This window comes from Dermacentor silvarum, chromosome 11 (genome assembly GCF_013339745.2).
Source record: "Dermacentor silvarum isolate Dsil-2018 chromosome 11, BIME_Dsil_1.4, whole genome shotgun sequence".
Lineage (NCBI taxonomy): Eukaryota > Metazoa > Arthropoda > Arachnida > Ixodida > Ixodidae > Dermacentor > Dermacentor silvarum.
The window spans coordinates 55,665,429-55,689,078 of NC_051164.1; the positions used below are offsets into that span (position 1 = coordinate 55,665,429).

At 45.3% G+C, this 23,650-nt stretch overlaps 1 long non-coding RNA gene across 1 annotated transcript; it reads right to left on the reverse strand.

Moving 5' to 3' along the window:
• LOC119433242 (uncharacterized) lies at positions 1–22,943 on the reverse strand. The gene is made up of 4 exons (XR_005188321.2): positions 22,801–22,943; positions 9,671–9,750; positions 7,755–7,832; positions 1–203 (listed from the first exon to the last, which is right to left on the reverse strand). It is a non-coding gene; the product is annotated as an uncharacterized LOC119433242 (long non-coding RNA).
• Positions 22,944–23,650: the final 707 nt, after the last annotated feature.

Below are 23,650 nucleotides of genomic sequence, written 5' to 3' on the forward strand. Positions count from 1 at the left end.
TATCATAACTTAGAAATTTATTTGCTTTTCTGCTTGTAATCAGCATTTGCTCGAGAGACCGATACAAATATCAACGCGTCTTAGGCAGCTTTGTTTAAAAACCGGGTAAGTCGAGTAGCCACACATCTTTTCGTACGCTTTGTCACAGGAAGGCATTTCCTTTTCGGCTTGCGATCGGCGGACGTACTGCTCGCATGTGTCACCTGCAAGAAATGAAAAAAGAAAATCATGAGCCATTCCACTCTGTGAAAGTGGATGACCAGCTAAGCTGTTTAGCACGCGACCCAGAGGGGACCTAAAATTTTGAACAAAGGTAGGAACATGTCTTACTGTCTTGAGCAGCGGCGGCGCTCATCGCGACGCCAGGCGCCCGCAGACACGCACGCACGCACGCACGCACGCACGCACGCGCGCGCGCGCACACACACACACACACACACACACACACACACACACACACACACACACACACACACCTTGTGTTTACCTTGTCGTGTAAACACGCGCGATGGTGCTGCCTCCACGGGACAGCAGCAGGAAACTAGGCCAGCAAGCTGTTGGAACCCCCACAAAGACAGGGTGGTGCCAACGTAGACATGGCCGACGCGGGTCGGTCTTTGGGCCAAGATCTGGACTGCGTCCCCTACTGCTCCACTGGGAAAATCAGTGATGGTATTATGAAGGTGGATTGCCGTAAGGCGCGAGAAAGGTATATTCCGGCATGACTGACTCAGTGCGAGTGCAACAGGTGCGAGAAAGTCTGTCCGACCTCGTAATGCGGCAAATCTGATCCCGGTCATACGTTTGACCGTCCGCGACGTGATATCCGCATCACGTGATACCTGCCAGCGCCACGTCGCCCACCTTTAGTGCCTCACTGGTGGTGCTGGGCTCTACATGGGCATCGATGTGTCTTTCCTTCTCTCACCCTTTCTTCTTGGAACTCTTGACTTTCTGTTTGTTGCTTGTATCAAAGACATTGGATTAAATATGTTGTTACCCTTGTTCCAGGGACCTATTTGGGTCAAAGGTGTGACAAGGGTAGTTCAAGGGCGCGTTACATGTCCCGGAGCCCACTACCCGGAGTCCACATCGGCATGTGCCATTGCCATTGCTCCTGCACAACCACTCGGATCGGCCAACATTTTTGCTCGCACTAAAGAAAGTTGCATGGAACCGTAGCTAAAACAGCTTCGCTGTATAAGAATTACGCTTGAATTTTTATATTGGTTTTCCAGTGCGCATCAGTTAAACTACAACGCCATGCATTTGTCTCAAGGCCGTCCTTATTTGTGTGCTCCTTTTCGTTGTCCATGATTTCTAATAGATTCACTTTAAAAGTAGCGTATTAGCGTAGAGCTATGCATTTCAGCAGTGCCCTTTTCAAGCTTTTACTTACTCGAAAAGGGAACGAACGGCTGCCGTGCTTGTAGTTAGGCCGTCAGTCACCAGATGGACAGTCACTCCGCATGAATCGGCGACCTTATTACACATGAGCGCCGCTTAGGGTTGTGTTTTTAATTTAGGCAGTGAGCCTGCAACTACGATGTGCGGCAAGACAGTGTGAGCGGACCGAGAGCATGCTCCGTGGATGAGTTACTAGGGAACTGCTGTAGTAAAGCCAGTTCATAAGAGCGGAGAGGGACATGGCAGACTATCGGAAATTTACCGAACATTGACCGTATGTAAACATCCAGTGCACAGAATGTAAAACCATATTTGTACGTTTCTAGACAGATATAATGTACTCACCTGTAGCCAACGAGGCTTTAAAGACGGTTTCTACTGGTACGCAATTAGCGGAGTCCTGAACCACCAGCATTTGAAGCCTCAAGAACGCCTTGGATCAAATATGGTGCCTCAAAAAATATGGTGATGCTGACAAAGATGTAGATGAAGATCCTTGTGATATACTGGAAAGTACCCATTCTGGGTATTGCCCAATAATCAAGTAGGCCAAAGTAAAGTGCAAAGTAAGAGGTAAGAAGTTTATAATGGGTAAGTTAGAATCCGAAGATAGAGTTTGGAAGCCTGCAAGATTTTATGAAAATGAATATTTGATGGTAGCCGTTAAAAATAAAAAAATCTAATGCAATTTGGGTGAGAGGAAAGGAGGCTTATAACTTTGTGTGCAGAGAATAAATCTGATTGATACTAAGAGAAAATCTTCGGTGGCAGCGTTTACCTTCTTGTCGCTATACGCAAGGCCAGAGGCACCCAAATATAGTTCAATATGAATATACCAATGGCACATTTTTCTTCGTTCTCCGTGGCATAAGTCGCTATATATATACGCGACAGTTGCACCACCACAGCTGTGGCCTCTCCCCCTTACACTCTCTCAACAATCACGTGATGGCACAGCGGTGACGTCCGACTATCCATCCGTCCGTGCCCTGGAACGGTGTCAGTTGTGGCCTGGAGAAGCGTGTGCAGTCAGGTTGTCGACTGGGCTTTTTGTAGTATCTGTGTACTTGGCCCCAAACCTCGGACAAGAAGCAGCCATTGTCTTTGTGAATCGCATCCTACCAACAAGCGGCAGGCGTCGGCCGGTGGTCGTTGTCGGGGATTTCAACCAAGACGCTAGGAACAGATATGCATTTGTCAGTTATCTACAAAGTTCACTAGCGTTACAGATGGTCTCACCGGCGACAAAGACAAAAAGAGATGGCAATAGTCAGTCGAATGGCCACTGGCTTCCGCCAACACACTTTGGAATTTACAAAGTGTCCTTCAATTTTTGCAGTTGTGCTTTTAGCAATCAGAGAATTTCTGCAGTACGATAGAAATGTCTGTCGTCTTTATGTTCGCTCGTGCGAGTAAGTCGGCTCTGCGCACATTGGCTCAGCGATGGATGTTGCACTCCGGACTTGCGTTCAAAGGATTGTTAATGTAACGGTCTTCGACCAAGATGGCGACGCCCCCTAATGTGTGAAGTTCGGAAAGGTGGTTATCTTTTCCAGACGACCGTGCTAACCATGTCGCTTCCGGGCATGATCGGCGGTGCCACCGCCTCCCTTGGGGGACACCCACTGGTCGGTACACTATTCAGTGCATTGCTGGCGTGGCCGCGCTCCTGGAGCCACGTCCACAGCGACTAATCATAGCACGTGGTGGTCCGAGCGTAGACAGCCACAGGGCTCGTTACGGCACCCTGTGGTGCGGCAACAAGCGTTGAAGCACCCCGCAAACGCAGCTACTCGTAATTGTAGTACTAATAGCCAGTATAGCGCAACGGCAGGGCGGTAGTGCGCGCTCACACACACGTGCCCCAGTCTGATCGCGCTACGTGGTGCGTACCGGCTTTGTACTAGACAGATAGTTACCTAATCGAGATGGCGCATTTTGAAATGCTATCAATACCTAAATACGAAGCGACGTCTGCCAAAACGTCTAGCCTAGAGTGGCGGGTCATGAACTGATGTTCAGGCGCGTTTCTTGCAGGCGCTAACCGCCATTCCTCGCGAGGCGCTGCAGGTATGCTGTAGCTGTGGTCGGAGCTTATGTTTCGCGCGGTTCGAGACTAATTGAATGCACAAAGGTAATTAAAAAAACTAGCTTAGCTTGCACTGGAGGCGCAATGCTGAAGAGACAGCGGAGCTGATGCGCACCTAGCTAGTCCTGGCTTTTGGGCTAGGCTAAGCACTACCAACTCTTCCCCAGCGTTTTCCGGAATAAATTGATTATTGATCGATTATCGAATAGCTATTGATCGGCTATCGATGACTGCCTAAGCTTAAGTAGTTCCAACCATGCTTAGATAGACTTATCTAGGCTCAGCTTCGCTAGTTCACTGGGGTATGCGCCATTGCGCTTGGGCCCTTTCTGCACAACCGCCAGGATCGGCCCACATTTTTTGGGGACGACTCACGGATCAACGCCCGATTTAAACAGCTCCACTGTTAAAATAAGGGACACCAGACGGCTGTTACACCGATAAGCAGTTCGGCTAAAGTTTCATTCTTTCGTGGGCAGGTCTGGCCGAGCGTGAGCAGACCATAGTCAGCTTATTTGAGAAGTGCGACAATTTTATGAAAAATTTGAAACGCAAATTCTCGCTTGTTTCAGCTTCTTTAGTTAACTGCGTCATAATAGACACAGTAATAGTAGGAAGAAGCGCACTGATCCAAACACACCTTTTGACTTAATGTGAACTGTTGGTAAAGAACAGCAATCTATGAGAATCTTGCATATGACGACCTGCAAAGCGTCCGCAGCTTAAGAACGCCTGTGTTTGACAACAATGCCATTCTATCTCTCTCAGCTTGTGAACTCTCTCCGCTTGTGCTATGCGTGTGCAGCATGATTGCGAAATATGCCTCAGATGTTCAGAGCTGAACATGCTATCCACGGAATTTGCTTTTTCACCAAGGCCCATTGGTGGATCAGGGAGAGGTTCACATTTCCCCAAAGGAATAAGCAAATGTATGCAGTTTACTATTATCGATAGTAACGATAGATTTCCCAATGGTTATATGCAGTACGTTCCTGTGAATAGGAGGATCTATATCGACGACACCACACTCTAAATAGATGCCTACTGCATTCCACCTAAATGTATGTTGAATATTTCCCTCCAAATGGTATAAAATCTCGACAACAATGGAAGATCTCAGTTCATTTTGGACAACAAATACACCATCCCGTTGCAATGACACAACACGTCAGAAAACTAATTGTTTACTGAAATAAAAAGGAAGAGACCTCCAACCAATATTTATTTTAAAAACACAACGTTTTGCTGCCGACGGGCTCCTTCTTCAGGAGTGAGATGGTCGGAGGCTGAGCCGTGCTTATATGCGTTTTTGGCGCTTTGAAAGGCACGCGGGCACTTTTCTTAGACAAAAACGAACATAAGCAGTGCTAAGCCTCACGTCATCTCACCTCTAAAGAAGGAGCACGTCCGTCTCCGAAACGCCCGGATTTAAAACTTACACACACACATTATCGAAAAGGCAGAATTAAATACCCGCTCCCGCACGCCAAACTCGAATGTGCGCAGGCGGCCGCGTTTCGCATGCTACAAACGAACTCGTATCCTTCACGAGGCCTGCTAAGTCACTACAACTCAGAGATCCCGGCAAATTGTCCAGACTGCCCAGAACTTATTTGTTCACTTTCGTACATGGTATGGCAATGTACCGCGTTACCAAAGGGCCCTCTCTCCAGTGAGCCCGAAGGGGAAGACGCCCTCATAAGTCCGGACCTCAAACTCCAACTCAAGGCCGTCCAGAGGGCCCAAGAACTGGCGGAGCGTCACCACGTTCCGGTCCCGACTTGGGCGTCGCCTACGGTTCCGGCCAGAGGAGCTCCCTGCGTGGAATCTCCAACAGCTTAAAACTCCTCAGGATCTGAATAAAGTTCTTGATTGACTGCTGTTTGGAGATTTCCTTATCTTTACTTCAGTTGTGCGTAACCAGGCAGATATCGGCCGAATGTTTACCTTTAGCTTTGTTAACATTGTTTATGGGCGAAGATGTGCCCAGCAACACAGGTAAAACTCCGCGCAATGATAACGGTGAACACACTCCACCGATCGTCAGAAATGTGATAGGCGAATCAGACGCGTCGCCTATTTATACATGACTCGCTGAGCCTTCCAGCGTAATCGTTCGTGCTCGTGTAAGTTCTGGGCTGTACACCGCTACTGTCGTCGCGTGCGCAATCTGATTGCAGAAGGCTCAGCGACAAGCCGAAGATAGAACCACCTATAATATTCAAGAAACTTCAGAAAGAGAAAGGCACCTCTTGCGCTAGACGATATCTTTTGACATTTGTCGGACGGTTAAAGACAGTCACCAGAAAAGTAATTGAGCACGCGTGACAATACGCATATATTTATATGATTTAAAATAAATAAATTTTGAGGTTTTACGTGCCAAAATTGCGATGTGATTATGAGATATGCCGTAGTAGGGGCCGCCAGAAAAATTTTGACCGCATTGGGTTCTTTAAGGTGCACCCAGTGCGGGCATTTTTGCAATTCACCCCACCGAAATTCGGCCGCTTCGATATGCATAATTTTGCCGCTTAAATACTAGGCATACCTAATTTTCTGAGGTAAAACACTCCAAGTTCCCATGAGTATGAATTTTGTAATAGCCTAAAATGAAGTGAACGCGTCGATTCTATTGAGGCAGCGGCAAAAGGCAGCAAAAGGCGATCTGGTTGTCTTCTAACTAGAACTGTTAGCACCAGCTGTTCATCTCCCCAAGTGTCAAACCATTATCAGACCAACCTGTGGATATGCTCTAACATTATGAGGTAACTATTTTACACCTAATATAGGGCCGCACAGCTTGTTTTCATTTCTTGCAAGGGCTCCCGTGTAATTTTATTTTATCTGGAGCTGACTTAAAGCTGTATAAGAAAGGAACGAAAATAGTCGCTTTAAAGCCGTTGGTGTTAGAGCACATATTTTATGTTCTTTTCGTTTGATTAAATAATTTTAAGCGCACATGTTGCATATCAGGAAGATGATCTTTTTTTTTTCTCTGTCTAGAAAATATCCTTTTAAAGACACCTTTTGACCCATACGACACTGAATTAAAGGAATCTTACGCAGCGCTACAGACAGCGCACAATTGTTTGTCAGTCACCTTACTCAGTGTTTTCTTGTATTGCATTGTATGGGAAAGACTAGAACCTACCCAATCACAGTTTCACGCTATCGAGCAACACTTCAGTTTTGAAAGACGAAAATATCCCCTGCACCACACATCACTCCGCGTTGAGGCGGTGTCGTGGAGGCAATTACAAGCGGCTTCCCACATTGCATGCTATATCCAGCTATACATCTCAAACAATATCTATACACTTGCCCCCACTGCAACGCTTCGGCCCTACTTTACCACGTCACATGGGCGTGGTAACAATTACCAAAACCAATACCGCTTAACCACAACCGAACGCGCAGCAGTGGGAAGCTTCACCCACGACCTAGGCCTCCCGGTGTGAAGCACCCGGGTGCGAGTTTGTACCATTTAACTTTCTCTCTCTCTCTTCCTCTCTCCTTGTATTGTTCCGGAGACTCTTATGAAATCCTTGTATACTAACAGATCAAATCACTTCTCTAGTGACGCTACTAATGTATCAATAATAATTAAACAAAGACATGAAAACATTTGCCAGGGGAGGAGCGTCGGAAATGTGAAACAGTTAATACCGAGACAAATTCTATAGCAACACGAATGCCGACAGAAGGACGGGGTCATGATAAACCATGGCTTAACAGAGAAGTAGTAAGTCTGATTCACAGAATGAAACGCGTCTATGGCAACTACAAAACAACTAAGTCGGTAGCAAAACAAGCTCACAAAAAAGTAATTTTCAAGAAATAGACCGTGAGAAATGCATTGGGACCCACATATTACTGTCAATAGGAAGGCACAATACTTTGAAAGTTTGGAAAACATTTTTAGAGGGCTCGTTCTGGTTAATATTTTCTAGTTGATACCATTCAAGACTGGAACTTTCTTCCAGAAGGCGTTGTTTGTATTACATTAAATGATGCCTTTGTTTCAAGCTTTAAATCGTTACAACACTGTTGTTACTAAATAAATTTACATATCCTTTCTGCAGTAATGCATTTGAGAAGACCATACAGGTACATAATGAATAAAACAAATTATAAATGTGATTCGATAAGCCACCACTGGACCTCTATATTTCCCACTGACTGTTCTTTTGAAAATTGAAGTGCTATAGGACAAACACAAATTCAGAAAAAGAGCTTAGCATGCAGCGGTTCTTACCTAGCAAAGTAAAAGTAAAGATGGCACACTTCTCAGTACTGTTCCAAAACCGCAAAGTGTATGTTATGGCCTGGGTTTCTGTAATAGAGACCGCGCATCGTCCGCATTGTACAAGTACCCAAAGAAGAAAAGAACTTAAAGCGGATTAGTCGCAAAGCGTTCGGTGGCACACGTGGTTCCGGAGCACTTTATTGTCAAATAGCTATAATCATCTTTAAATACCCTTAAATGTTGTTATTAGGCATACAATTATACATATTTTCAAGGGACTCATGCGGCTTTCTCTCGAATATGCTTTTGTCATGTGGCATCTTCACCTCGAAGGTTTCCCGCATCAAATGTTGCAGAATAGGGCCGCACGTTTCGTGGTACGTCATTTTACTGACGTTTTCAAAGTGTTGCGTCATTACAAGCAGAACTTCGTCGTATGGCACTTTTCACGCGCAGGTTATGTTCCCAAGTACCGTTCCTCCATTCACTTAAATACAAGAAGACACAACACAACAGCATAATCTACGAATGCAGAGCCCTTGCACATCTCAATCATGCTCACGAAGTTACCCTCGTTTTCGCTCGGACGAAAGATGTATCAGAATTTTCCTTTTGAGTTGTGCATGCCCAAATGAGACTCACCTCCGTCAAAAATTTCTGACATAACAAATACATCAATATTTCATTTGGCAGTACTAGGCTATTAACACGTTGAAAAAGAATGGTAAATTAACCTTCTCAATGTTATTTATTGTTTGTAGTCCTTCCTTTATAAGTATTCCTAGTGTTCTTTTTAAGGCTTATAACACTGAAATTTGCACTACTTGTGTGCTTAATGATAAAACTGCTCTGTAACCGACATCATCATGTTTGGTTAAATAAATGCTTGTTTTTAGCACGTCATTTCATACCGCGGGCGCTATGAAACTCTACCTTGTGCGATTTGTTGTTGTTGAAACTTTGTTCTCTCTCTGTAGTCCTGTATTTGGCTTCTAATATTGGGTTTGATGTGAATGTATTCACCTCAATCAAACCCATACCTTCTAAGCAATATCTACTTATAAATGAACGAACGAACAAACAAATAAATAAATTAATAAACTGAAATAAACAATAAATAACTCACTACACTTTAAGAAACCTAACTGGAGAGGGAATGGGAATGTGTAGGTCACCAGTGTTTGACAACCATTAAACATTTCTAAGCAACACTGAGACTATGAAAGAAGCCAGGAAAGCAGGCTGGTTATGAATTTTAATCGCATCGATTTATTTATCGTTTAACTTATTCTACGTAAAATATGTTCTGCCATAACACAACACCTCCGCGGGATTACAGTCGCTGTGACCTGTAAACGAAAACGAGTCCTCCATCTCAGAAGCAGAGCGCCGTAGACACCACTTATTAGTTGTGTCCCACATGTGGCGCACAACACCACTTTAAAAAAAGCTCAATGTGCGGGAATTGCGGGTGAGATTAGCATAAATATGTTTTAACAATGTCGTTTTCTTGGCATATTACGCAGACCAGCATTTTCTAACGAACTCTAAGGACAGATTTGTTCAATCTGGGCGCATGATCATGCAGCACGCAAGTATTTGCTGCACGCCGCTTGTTCGCACAAGTTTGGTATGTCCATCTTTTGTGCAATCATATGCAGCTGCACACATCAACCAATGTATGCCGCACGTCATGGCTGCCCAAGGTACATATACATTGAGTATAAATCTAACGTCTGTCCTATAAGGTCAAGCACGTGATACTTCTATGGTAGCAACAAGTATACGCCACACTGTGCAGTATTTCAAAATGTAGAGGTATGTAAACAATTCCGCATATAAATTCACAGAATGTTGGAGTACTTTACAATATTTTACAAGGATATTTCCGAAGCGCAAGCTCATGAAAACATTTCGTTTCTTACCCTTTTCTGCTTCATATCGAACTTTCATTATAGGCTCTTTGGTTCCGTTGTCGAGCTTGGCAACATGACGTATCTTCGTCCTTGGGGAGAGAGAGAGAGAGAAATAACTTTATTTTGTCCAAAATGTGGTTATAGGAGGGGCTAATGACTAGAAGCCTCCCCCGTACCCCCTTTAGACGGCGGCCGGCAGCCCCTGAGCCGCGGCGGCGTCTTCAGCCATTTGGACTACTCTCGCTTGAACATCTGGGTCCGAGCTGAGCAACACGGCCTCCCATTGCTCCTTATTTCTTATTATTAAACTGGGTTGTTGTGATTTTGAACAGTTATTGTTATATTGTTTCTTTGGGCATGCCCAGAATATGTGTTGAAGACCTGCTCGGTTGTTACAATGCTTACATATGTCTGTGTATACATCTGGGTGATAGGGACTGAAGGCAATGGGGTTGGGAAAAGTGTTTGTTTGTATTAGCCGCCAAGCCACTGATTGCCACTTGTTTAATGAACAATGCGCTGCCGGATATCTAGCCCTGGCTAGTCTGTAATGATCAATGATTTCCCTAAAGGAAACCAGCCTATCTCTGCCCGACCGGCGGATTGCGAATGCTTCCGTGTTGGTGTTGGTGACGTCGTCTCGGTCTGCGAAACCTCGAGCCGCGTCATGCGCATTCACGTTGCCTGGCAGGCCAGAGTGGGCTGGTGCCCAGATGATTTGTATTCCCCTTGCTCGGTCTCCGTGGAAACCAGCCTGGAGGATTTTTTGCGCCTTTGGCAGGTAATTCAAATGTCACTTTGTGCAGTAGGAATTATTTTTGTATATGACAACCTCTAAAAAGTATACTTGTCGACGTATTGCAAGAAAATAACGATGTGGCTTACAGAAATTCTGACAACTTCACAGCTTTGGAGAATGTGGTCTATTTCACAAAATATGAACTGCGCCCTTCATTAAAGATCCTAAAAGATGGCCATCTGATGTTCCTAAACTCAATTCAATGAATTCTTAATTGCTGCATCTGCACGCAAATAATAAAACCCGTATTATCGTGCGTATGAATACCCATTGTCACGGCGATAACCTCTCTAAAAGCTATAGCAGATCTCTAAATGGAACTTGTCACATATTAAATTCGGTCAAAATAACCCGTATGATAATGGGTTACTATCGTATGGTGCTGGGAATTAATTGGATAATAGACGAGCTGGTAAATATATATTAGTTCGGTAGATAAATAAGAGGCTTCAAAGAGACGGTGATCGCAAAACATCTGTTAGCACTTTATACAAATATGGAATGCAGTAAAGCAACCGAATAAAAAGGTTAATTGACAATGACGTTGGCCAAGGGACATGTACTTTTCCGCGCTAAGCTTGTGCGTGAAGTAGGCGCAAGTTCTTAGATTGGCTTAATGCCGTATTACCTTCAAATACAAACCAGATGACTTCGATGTAAAGCAAGAGAATGCAGACGAGTAATAAGCTATTCTATTTATTTCGGGGGTAGACAAACTAAGAAACATATAAATCGATGTGAACTAAAGTACCACTTAACGCAACTGGGACCCGAACCCACACCTTTCGCATTACGCTTGCGATTTTCTACCACTGACCTATTGCAGCGGCTACCCTTTCTTGGGGGTTTCTGTATGTGTACATACTCGTAGCGTTAGGAGTGTTCTACAGTTCCACCCACGGCCATCGAGGCAAATGTGGAACACCAGTTCAACCGCAGCCGCAACGTAGTACGGGAACATAGGAGCACACAGCTGGCTCACCTGCGAACCCCTCCATCACCCATACTTTCACCCTTCGTACATAGTGGAGGTCTCAATTTCGACTGCACTGATGTCATGTTGCAGAATACGAGTGGTGGTTGGCCACTTGCCTTCACCTCAGATCAGGTACTATGTAGTACTCGTGGCCAAAATTAAATCAAACGCATTTATCTGCCCTCGTGTACAGGAAATACTGATGGTAGGACAGCAGATAAACCCTGCTCTTATATTGCTTGACGGGCTAACAGCCTCTCAATAAATACATGACTAGTGTAACCAGTGCTCCACAATAACCGCCTTGTAAGTGGGTAGTTCTAGCTGGCACCCCCCCCCCCCCCCCCCACAGGCTAGACGTACGCAACTGCGCAAAAACGTGGGCGGAAATATGACCGCCCTGGTAGTTGAATAGTGGAATATCGCATGCAATTTGCAGACTATTTGGTTGCGGCTCCCAGCCTCGGCAATCTCTTTTATTCCGCATTTATTTCTGCGATGAGCTTCCGTGAGCTTCCTGAATATATTTTATTTATTTATTTATTTATTTGTTTATTTAACTTCTATTTATTTATCTATGCTTCTACTTATTTGCTAATTTATGTACTTCGGCATACTGTCAATCCCACCGGCGACGATACTACACGGCACATTAAAGAAAGTCACGGGCCTGCGCGGCAAATGCAGCACAATCACAGCGTAAGCTGGTGCAGCGGCTCAAGAGTAGCTCCAATTTGGGTACCACGCACAACAGGGTCTTTGCGGCAGTCTGTTCGCCTCGTTTTGACGAGAGCGATCTGAACTGTCCGCCCGGCGTCGACGGCGAGCTCAGGCTTGTAATGCTCTCTGCACAGCAGTCTGCTCAGCCCGATCAATCCTTACAACTGCAGCTTGCTTGTCGGGCGCGCCGCCTTTGCAGGTACCTTAACTATATGACGCCACCATACTGGCGGATGCCCGGCAGCTCTGGAGCGGGTTGATTACACGCCTCGTCTGAATCGCACATCGTCGTCTGCGCCTGCGGACGCTGCGTTTGCAGGCATCTTACCTAGAATGCGCCCTCATACCGGTAGAGGATCGAGACGTCTCCCCCTGTGTGCTTGCCTTATGTATGGGTATTTTCCGCGCCCCGATAGCAAGCGATTGCGTGGCTCAGTGGTAGAGTATCCGGCTACCACGCAACGGGCGTGGGTTCGATTCCGACGGGAATCGGTTATTTCTCTCGCGTTCCCGGCGATAGCGGTTACGCGGCGGGAGCCGCCGCCGGCGGCATCATCGTGACCCGGAACAGCCATTGGAATGAGCCCATAACAGCTTACGCTGTAAAAGAACATCTCACAACTTTAGTAGGGGAACCGGCCATATATGTATCGCATTTTCATATATGTTTTCCTGGCGTTCGCTCCTCTGCAACTAATTGTCATCAGTAAATGTAGAGCTCAGGATGATATACAAGGTTTTCAGAGGCAAGGACCTATATTCACGCAGTGTAAAGTGCGTAAAATACGCGTCATAAACTAATGATAATGACTAGTAAGGTGTGCAATGACCCCAACACATAATGGTAATGTGAAGTCATCTAAAAAATCATATGAAATGATATACTAAAACGTGCCAGTGGCAGCTGCACTGCAGCCGCACCAGAGCCCTTAAATAGAAGGACATCAAGGCGTGTGCTCTACAACATACTATTACTAAAGCAAAAAAGGTTTATTTTGCGAGGATGGCCTACGTATTTGTTCGGTTGATAAAATATAATTCATCATGAAATAAACTTAGTCCCGTATTCAAAAACCAGCCTTACCTTTACGCTATAAGGTGCACTTTTATAAGGAAAAGGAAAGTATAAGGTTGCTAAAAGTCCAAGGTGTGATTCAGAAACGGGGCTTATTGCGTAAAAAGGCGCCCTCATGCAAGGTGAACTTATCGTCATACGAGATGACCATGGGAGCGAGGCTATGAACTTCTCGTGGTCTTAAATCGCTCTTGTTAAAAAAGAAACTCATTTTTGCCGCTCAAAACGATACCTATAAAAACGAATCGCATAATTACGTGTTGTGAAAAAGCAGTGTGAAAACTGCGAGTTGTAGCTCTTGTGCGACTTTCATAAACATGTTTCGCTGTTCTTTATTTCTTTCTCATTTTATTCTTGCGCTGCTGCGGCGTGATTTGTTAACTGTGTCTCTTGTGCGTTAGCTAGACGTCCGTACTTTGTGCTTTTGTATCTGTATACATTGTAAATATTACGCTTATTTATAAATTTATTCACTTATTTTGATGTATTCGTTTATTCACTTGCTCGCTTATTTATTTGGTAGGCTCGCTTCGAAAAGCGCAACCTCCTCAGAAACTCAGATTCGGTGTACATCACCATGGAATTCTCAGGGTCCCCGAGTACACGCCACATGAGCTTTACATATAGATACGCTTTGCGAACGTCGATTTCCCTTAAAGGGAAAGGCCGACGAAATAGACGACCTCTGAAAGGCTGCTTGCATGGCGGGCCATCCTGCGCCCCAAGTAGCGCCTTAAGGAGCGCTTTTTTTCCGATGTCATAAGGTTAAGGAGATGTTGGACTTAAGTGAAAGGTTTGTTCTTGACACGCTGTAAGGCAACAAAAACGTAAGGAAAGTAAAAGATAAGTGTAAGTTTGGTTTGTTAATACGAGCATTAGAAATTCTTTCTAGTAAATTAATATCATGGGCCAAGAAATAATGGCGGATGAAAAGGCGGGGGGAGGGGGGAGGGACATGGTATGGTTAAACTGCATAAAAGCACTTTTTTCTTTAAGCTTCTGCTTCCGCGACACTCTACCAAGACATGAACAGCGGTCAGCCTCTCATACATTTGCCACGGACCCACAGATGGGTGGGTTCACCATCTCATCATCATCATCATCAGCTTACATTTATGTCCACTGCAGGACAAAGTCCTCTCCCTTTGATCTCCAATTACCCCTATCTTGCGCTAGCTGATTCCAACTTGCGCCTGCAAATTTCCAAAACTTCATCACCCCACCTAGTTTTCTGCCGTCCTCGACTGCGCTTCCGTTGGTATCCATTCTGTTACTCTAATTGTCCACCGGTTATCTTTCCTAAGCATTACATGGCCTGCCCAGCTCCATTTCTTCCGCTTAATGTCAACTAGAATATCGGCTATCTCCGTTTGTTCTCTGATCCACACCGCCCTCTTCCTGTCTCTTAACTGTAGGCCTCACGTTTTTCGTTCCATCGCTTCTTGCGCGGTCCTTAACTTGTTCTCGAGCTTCTTTGTCAACCTCCAAGTTGCTGCCCTTTATGTTAGCCCCGGTAGAATGCAATGATTGCACACTGTTCTTTTCAACGACAGTGGTAAGCTCCCAGTCAGGATTTGGCAATGCCTGCCGTATGCATTCCCACTCAATTTTATTCTTCTGTAAGTTTCTTTCTCATGATCAGGGTCCCCCATGAGTAATTGACCTAGATAAACGTAATCCTTTACAGACTCTAGAGGCTGACTGGCGATCCTGAATTCTTCTTCCATTGCCAGGCTATTGACCATTATGTTTTTCTTCTGCGTAATAATCTTCAACCCTACTCTTACACTTTCTCGGTTATGGTCCTCAATCATTTGTTGTAATTCGTCCCCGTTGTTTCCGAATAGGACAATGCCATCTCCAAAGCGAAGGTTGCTGAGGTATTCGTCGTTGATCCTCACTACTAAGCCTTCGCAGTCTAAGAGCTCGAATACTTCTTCTAAGCAAGAAGTGAATAGCATTGGAGAGATTGTGTCTCCTTGCCTGACCCCTTTCTTGATAGGTATATTTCTACTTTTCTTGTCGAGAACCAAGGTTGCTGTGCAATCTTCGTAGATATTTGCCAAGATATTCAACTATGCTTCCTGTACTCCTTGATTACGCAATGCCTCTATGATTGCTGATATCTCTACTGATTAAAATGCTTTTTCATAAACTATGAAAGCCATATAGATAGGTTGGTTGTATGCCGCATATTTCTCGATTACCTGATTGATCACATGGATATGATCCATCGTAGAATATTCCTTCCTGAAGCCAGCCTGTTCTATTGGTTGTCTGAAGTCAAGTGTTGCCCTGATTCTATCGGAAATTATATTGGTGAATATTTTGCACAATACTGAAAGCAAGCTAATGGGTCTATCATTCTTCAATTCTTTAACATCTCCGTTCTTATGGATAATTATAATGTTGGCGTTCTTCCAGCTCTCTGGTACCCTTGAAGTCGTGAGGCATTGCGTATAAATGGCCGTAAGCTTTTCAAGCATGATATCTCCTCCATCTTTGAATAAATCGAGTCTTATTCCATCTTCTCCAGCAGCTTTCCCCCTGGTCATGTTTTGCAAGGCCCGTCTAACTTCATCGCTAGTTACAGAAGGAGCCTCTGTGTCCTGTTCATCACTACTTCGAATGAAAGTAGCTTGGCTGCTCTGTGAACTGTACAGGTCAGTATAGAACTCTTCCACTGTTTTTGCTATGTAATCGAAATTGCTGATAATATTAACCTGCTTATCCTTTAGCGCATACATGTTTCCTTGCCCTATGCCAAGTTTCCTTCTTATAATTTCATGCTGCGTCCATATTTTACTGCTTCCTGAATCTCTCCTACGTTATAATTTCGGATATCCCTTACTTTCTTCAGCGAATTCTATCTGATCTATCGAGTTTGACACTTTTCTTGTTTTGCCGTTTCTTTATTAGGTCCTTTGTTACTTCGGAGAGCTTACCTATTGGTAGCCTTGGTGCCTTACGTCCCACTTCAATTGCTGCTTCTGAGATCAGCCTAGTTACGGTTTCATTCATTACCTCTATGTTGTCTTCATCTTCCTGTTCTGAAACTGCATATTTGTTTGCGAGCGCCAGCCTGAATTGATCTGCTTTTACCCATACTGCGTCTAGGCTGGCCTGTTTTTTACTAATTTTATTATTTCTCTGCAAACTCAGATAAATCCTAGACCTCACGAACCTATGGTCACTGCACTTTTCCCCACCTAACACTTCTACATCCTGCACTATGCTGAGATCGGCAGAGAGTATGAAATCTATTTCACTATTTGATTTTCCATTAGGGCTTTTCCAGGTACAATTAGTGTTGCTGCGCTTCCTGAAGAAGGTATTTATTATTCGGAGCCTATTCTTTTCCGCGAATTCTACCAACAGATCTCCTCTAGTGTTCCTAGAATCGATGACGTAGTTGCCCATTGCTTGCTCGCCAGCCTGCTTTTCCCACACTTTTGCATTGAAGTCGCCCATGACTACAGTATACTGAGTTTGCGCCTTTCTCATTCCTAATTCAACATCTTCATAAAACTCTTCTATTCCTTCATCATCGTGACTGGAGGTTTGGGCGTAGGATTGTACTACCTTCATTCTGTACCTCCTATTCAGCTTTATTACGACGACTGCTACCCACTCATTAATGATGTTGAATTCATCAATCTTGCCAGCTATTTATGGACTAGAAGTCCTACTCCGAATTCTTTCTTATCTGGAAGACCTCTGGAACAAAAGATGTGGCCATTAGCACTGTATAAGCCTCACCAGTTCTTCTCACCTCACCGAGGTCAATAATATCCCAGGAAACACCTGATAATTCTTCAAATAGCCCTGCTAAGCTAGTCTCACTCGATAGGGGGCGCGTGTTGAATGTTGCCAGGTTCAGTTCCCAGTGGCGGCTTGTCCGGAGCCAGGGATTTTTAGCACCCTCTGCCGCGTCGCAGGTCTGACCGCCACCTTGATCACGTGCTGCGGAGCTGCAGGTGACCGAGAGCCATGGGTTAATTGCAGGAGTCATGAGGGGGATAGAGGCCGAATGCTGCATCAGGGAGGCCAATTCCTGTTCTAGGGAGGGAGTGAATTTGTTGAAGCTTAGTGGGCCTTCGTAATTCGGTTAAACCTGGACTAGTATAGCCTCACTAGCTCTCGGCGATTTTGTTTGCCGGTATCAGGTGTCACTCCATGCCTGAAAATGCAGTGGACTGGAGGAGAATTCGAACTTACTACCTTCAAATTAGAAGCCGGGTATTCGACCTCTGCTCCACGCCACCACTTTAGCGTGAAAAATTATAAGCGTACGAAATTATTAATAATAGTTCTTGTTGTAACTTTTTTAAACTTCATTTATTTGCTGGGCCGTCGAGAAACCCTTTCATCAAGCTGGAGCTTCTCAACAAAGTTCCGTGTGAATAAGATCAAGATTTAGACGGTATGAAGTGGCTGGCAGCTTGTTCACCTCACTGCCCGCATAGACACTTTTGCATCGCTCATATGGCCAAAGTACCACCTCCCAAGATTGCATTTCGAGCAGGACAACTGTGGCCTACATCTTTTATTTTTCCAGCCCTCTGCCCCCTTGAGGACGAGTACAATGCTTCGCCATTAACGCACATCTAATGCGGCAAAGTAAGCTTGTCGTGACAGCATATGGTGTTAGTGGTTGCAGGTATAGCAGAAGATATATCAAGAGATATGAAGAGATAATTTTTGATCTGCGAAACTTCGCGGCGATCTGTTCGGCGCGGAGACAGCGGGGCTTTTTTGCCGCCGCCACGGCGATGCGGAGCTATATATCCCGTGGGTCGGTGCAGTGACGTCAGAGCTCCGGCTCTGCGCAGCCGCAGCAACCGCAGTTCAGGGGCATCTCACTCATCACCGATTCGAAGGCTAGTCCACCGGCTCCATTATGCGCAAATTTCACTCTCGCGGGCACGGCGTCGCCACAAGCACATCCTTCGCAATGCCTTCAGCTACCACCGCAACCCTGATGCTATCGGCATTGGAGATTTCGTCGCGAACAGCACCAGGCGAGGCTTACAGTGTTCTGTGCCCGCACCTTCCGCGGATGCATGGCCTGGCGAAGTTTTGCAGGAGCAACATTGCTATCTGGTTTCTTCAACTCGATAATCCCTTCAACGTCAACAACGTGACTTGCAAACACTAGCAGCTTTCTCCACGCCAGTCAAGAGCTGCCTGATAGTCTTCTTTCGGAGCTCTGACTTTTACCAGGCCCGCGCATCTACGAGAACCTGCGGTAGGTCATGATTTCGCACTACGGCATTACTGTGGTGGCGCCTCGTTCACAACCTACACTGCCAGTGCTCGGATTGCGTCACCCTGATGCTATCAAGGACGATAGCATCTATATGTAGCCACTGTGACGAAAGTCCTGCCAAGTTACGCAACAAACCAGAGGGGGCAGGACTGACTACGCCTTCTCGAGACCAAGGTATTGCTGGTCGCCACAGTACGCCACCGTGCAAAACCGTACCCGCACCTCAAATGGTTACGCAGCATGAATCAGCAAGGGCAAGAAGGCACAGCAACACTCACAGTTCTCCACCACTGCCACCATTGCACGCCGTTCGATGACACCGTATTCAGCGTTGTTCCCCTCAACGGCTTCAACGCGCTAAGACTGGGTCAATGCGCCTTAACTCTGATTTCCAAGTTGCACCTCACTAGGCGCAGAGACATTGACAACGCAATACGACGTCCTCAACGCCGAAGACAATGCGTCCTCAGTCCAGACGTTGCCAGCCACGACCACCAGAGAGCTATTGGGGCCTTTCGCCGCATCGCCCACTTTACCTGGACTTCCTTAACTGACGCTACGAATTACCACTCATGTATATAGGCTTGCTGTCTCTCTTCTTTCTTTACGCACACCTTTTCAGATATTTTAATCGTGCTTAGCACTAGTAGGGCGGTCCTGTAGTGGCGCGACTATCACTTCCATAGCTGGTGAAGAATATGGTTCAAGTGCAGTTAGCGCGAGAAAAGTAACATGCTGGCGCGCTCGACCTAAGCGGCCGCGGTATCTGCAGCTCCAGAGATACCGCGGCACCATGGCTGGCTGGTCTAAATAAACCGTGGCCATGGCTGCCACTTTTTCCCGTCGCCTCCCGCAAAATCACTACCTCGTGGCTTTGTTACTGATGAGCGCTTCCCTTAGCGTGGCTTAATTACGTGCAGCTTATTAGTGTAGCTTATTAGTGCAGCGGAAACGGATCCCGGCGGCACTTCGACCTGTCGATTTCACGGTGGGCGATTTCGATGAGCCGATTGTGCTATGAGAAAATCTTCAAAATTTATTCCAGTGCTGTGCAGAATTTAACCCCATTCGCACGGTTTCCTCTACGACATCAGCCTGACGCTTTAGCAAGCTGAGCTTCAAATGTACCGACTACTTGCCATTTTTAGTGCGCGTGTTTCATGTGGACAGTTTAGTGAGCCGCGCCGCGTATGCACCAGGTATGTGCCCCTCTTCCATGAACCGCTCGCAAGCTCAGTATGTGCCACTTTATGTGCGGCCACAGAGCGAACAAGTATGATTGTTAGCACGCACCGGTGCTCTAGGCATCTCCTTTACGAGGACACGCACTGACATGTAGGGCATGTCATTAGCGGGAGAAAGGATCCCGTCTACCACATTATGCATTTCTCAGCGCATGGAGGGGCGCTCCATGCATTTCGGAGGCTTCACGCAGGCTTAGGGGTGGCGCCGCTAAATGGGGCACGTGAGTACGATTACAGCAGGCTAGGTGACTATTCATCACCACCCCGTTTCAAAGGGGATGTTATTAAATCATTGTCAACATCACACTTGAAGCTTTGTGGAGCAACAGGGAAAATAAGAACAAGAGCTCGGTGGCGCAACTGATCGCCCCATTTCAACGAAGACGCTCATAGCATCCATCCATTTATACATACATCTTTCTCTGCTCCTGTACGCACCTTTGCCGATGAGCTTTAATTATTTAACGCCTAGGAAAACCTCACAGTTTCACTTTCAATTTGCGATTTCTAAGCCGCAGGGAGCCACCTCGGCGTTCACCTTTCATCGGATTTATCCTGGACAACGCATATAGCAGCTGTGTCATCAAAAGCTTCTCAGTCTCTCGTCTATCTGCGCAGAAACTTGCGCAACCCACCTTATGATGTACATAAATTCGCATACCTTACTTAAGTTCGCCCACAATGAGAATACGCTTCATCCACATGGTCACCATATCAAGATTATCTAATCCGTATGTTAGAAGGTGTTCAAAATAGGGCAGCCAGATTCATATCTGGCAACTACGACTATCATTCAAGTGTTGCCCGAATAAAGCAAGACCTTGCATTTCAGTCATTGGAAGATCGCCGTGTCATCGCTCTTTTATGTCTTTTTCACAGGTACATTTATAGTAATAAATTTCACTGTTTGCCGCTTCATGTACCTGTGCGCACATCTCGACGCATTCACAATGCACTTAGTTTTGCACGCATTCATGGTCAAACGAAGGCATTTAACTCATGACCACTACCTTGAGCTATTGCACATTGGAATAGTCTTCCGGATCACTTTGCATCCATCTCTAATCGCGAAACATTCGGTGATAACTTGAATTCGTTGTGTAATAATATTGTATAAAGAAGTTGTACTTTGCTTTTTGTAATATTTGCATTGTTGCTTTTTTTGTCTCTATCTTTATTTTAAATTTTTTTACTTGTAATTACTGTTGCCCCCCTTACTCAATGCCCTTCAATGGGCCTGTAAGGTATTTTGAATAAATAATGATGTTTCAAGATGGCACGTCAATGGCTCCGTTGTTTTAAAGCACTGCAACAATGGCACAGGTAAATAGCCAAGTTATGTGACACCGCCAGAAAAAGCCTCAGGCCTTTGGAAGCAGAAAGGCAACCTGTGAATGAGCTAATCACACAGTCAGTGACTTTGTGCATACCACGTGCTACTTGCACAGCTCTTCGTAATTATTTACCTTATTGCCGCAGCGCTCGCCCGCCACAGCTTTACTGAACACCGAGTTCGGTGTCGAAATCAAAAAGCCATATTTAATGTTTTAACGCACACGTGTTATTACCGACTACCTTTAAAACTTTGTGCCAATATGACCTCCCGAAGAGGCGATTAGGCTTTCGCAGTAAAGATTATTCTACGTTGAACGAGCGATGTGCGAAAATTATTTCTACAAGACGATGAAATGCTCAAACACTTCAGAAATAAGATGCAACAAAGGCATTCTGCTGCCGCATAGCAGGGCTTTGAGAAGCAAGAGAAAATGATTAACAACAGAAGGTACAACCACTGATAATTCCAGTTACATAGGTTTGTCAGATGGCGCAGGTCAGAAGTGCTCTGAAATAAAGCTTTTCTAATCTTTTTCGGTTATAATTATCTCATAACACTGTATCATTACTAAAAGGTTTTTCAGGCCGCACGGACTTCACCTGTCTTTCAGGCGACGCCAAGAAAACTTCGAAAACTCCCCATCTCATATGATGCATACACACTCATTATGCATGATTAACTCGAACAACACAAACAATATTTCCGTTTGTATGCCTTTTTAGCACTAAACCCACCGCTGTTACCCACCGCACTAAACCCACCGCCTAAACAGGCAGGCACAGGCACAATAAAGTGTACGCAGCAGTTCATTCTGTGAAATAGTGCCTGGTATGCTCATATAGAAGTTGATGGCCACAGAATCAAATGACCTCCGCTTTCACCTGCAACCCAACCCTCCTGAATCACTGGAGGTCACAAAAAATTATGGGGTTATACGTGCGAAAACCACGATCTGATTATGAGGCACGCCGTAGTGGGAGACTCGGGAAATTTGGACCACCTGGGGTTCTTTAACATGCACCTAAATCTAAGTACACGGGTGTTTTCGCATTTCGCCCCCATCGAAATGCGGCCGCCGTGGCCGGGATTCAATCCCGCGACCTCGTGCTCAGCAGCCCTACACCATAGCCACTGAGCAACCACGGCGGGTCGAGATCACAAAGCAAATTCTATTGCCTGCTACAATCACTCTATAGCACACCTGCAAACTGGTGCCCAACGGCCTGTCTTTTGTTACGCAATCCTCGCCACCAGCCCGCCAATTAGGTGAGAAACCTGTAGAGTTAGGCAATGCTGATTGTAATAAAACGGCATGAAATGCACATTTGTTTGCTTTAAAAGCTAAAAAATGTGGGCTACTATAAACTAGGAGAGCATTTGGTTCAGTTGTTGATACAACCCTGTGGGTTAAAGCCCCCCGATCGTTGCTTCAGTAGTTACGTACATTTAACGTAAATAGATTGGAACAAAAGAAGAATGGGATAGTTTTACGCTATAGATTCCCTAGAGGTTTAGCCAAAAGCGCTCACAAATATGTATTTTGGCCATCGAGAAAACTGTACTTATGATGGTCACAAGTGTAAGAGAAGCTCTACAGCTTTAAAGGAAAGCCGAGTTGCATTTATGAACTTAGTGTTATTGACATTTTATAAGCGTCCATGGGCAGGTTAGTTTGCCTCCATTTCTGCACTTTGACGGACACGTTTTTCAAGAGACTTACTTTTGCGTTCCTTTTCGGGACCATTGATCAAAAATATATACAGTGTCGTTAAGCCAGACTTTTTGACACTTTACACAGTCACGTTGGCCTAAAGGTTGATTTCGTTTCGTTAGCCAAACTTCTTCTGACGTATTAAAAGCCTATAGGAAATGAAAACGAAGGGCAACTTTCACCGCTGTTCATAAGTGGTTGTTCGCTCAGGCACAAAAAGCACATCTCCGTTATGACAGTTATGTCACTAAGGTAGACAGGTGAACTCCAAAGGTGCAAGATAGTTTGCGTGTTTATTACAAATGGTGTGCACATATTACCAGAAAACCTTGTTGCAGTAATCACGCTTGTAAGTACATCGAGTATATTTCGAAGAGTATGTAATTGCTAAACAGAACCCTTGCGTTATTATGCTAGTATCTAATGGCAATATTTAAAGTAGAGCGAGAAGGATGGCTACACCGTACCTTGCAAATGCAACCGCACATTTAGCATTTGTGGACTTCCTAAATTTAGGAACTACAGTCACCACTGAAATTCAAGAGTCAATATCCTGCACCGGTAGATTTTCATTATTGATGCGAACATCATGGCGCCCAGGTCGCCGGCCGCGTACGCAGGCAGGCGGAGACGGAATAGACTGCACGCATCAGTTAATTCAGTAAAATTATGTCTACTACGCTTAACGAATCGAATGACTTCCGCTTGCACCTGCCATCTAACCTTCCGGATTCACTGGAGGTCCAAATGGGAATTCTATTGCCTGCTACAATCACCTATTAGCGTGCCCGCGAAGTGATGGGCGTCGGGCCTGTTTTCAAGCGAAGCTTTACAGGCTCACAAGTGGAAGTGGTGGTGG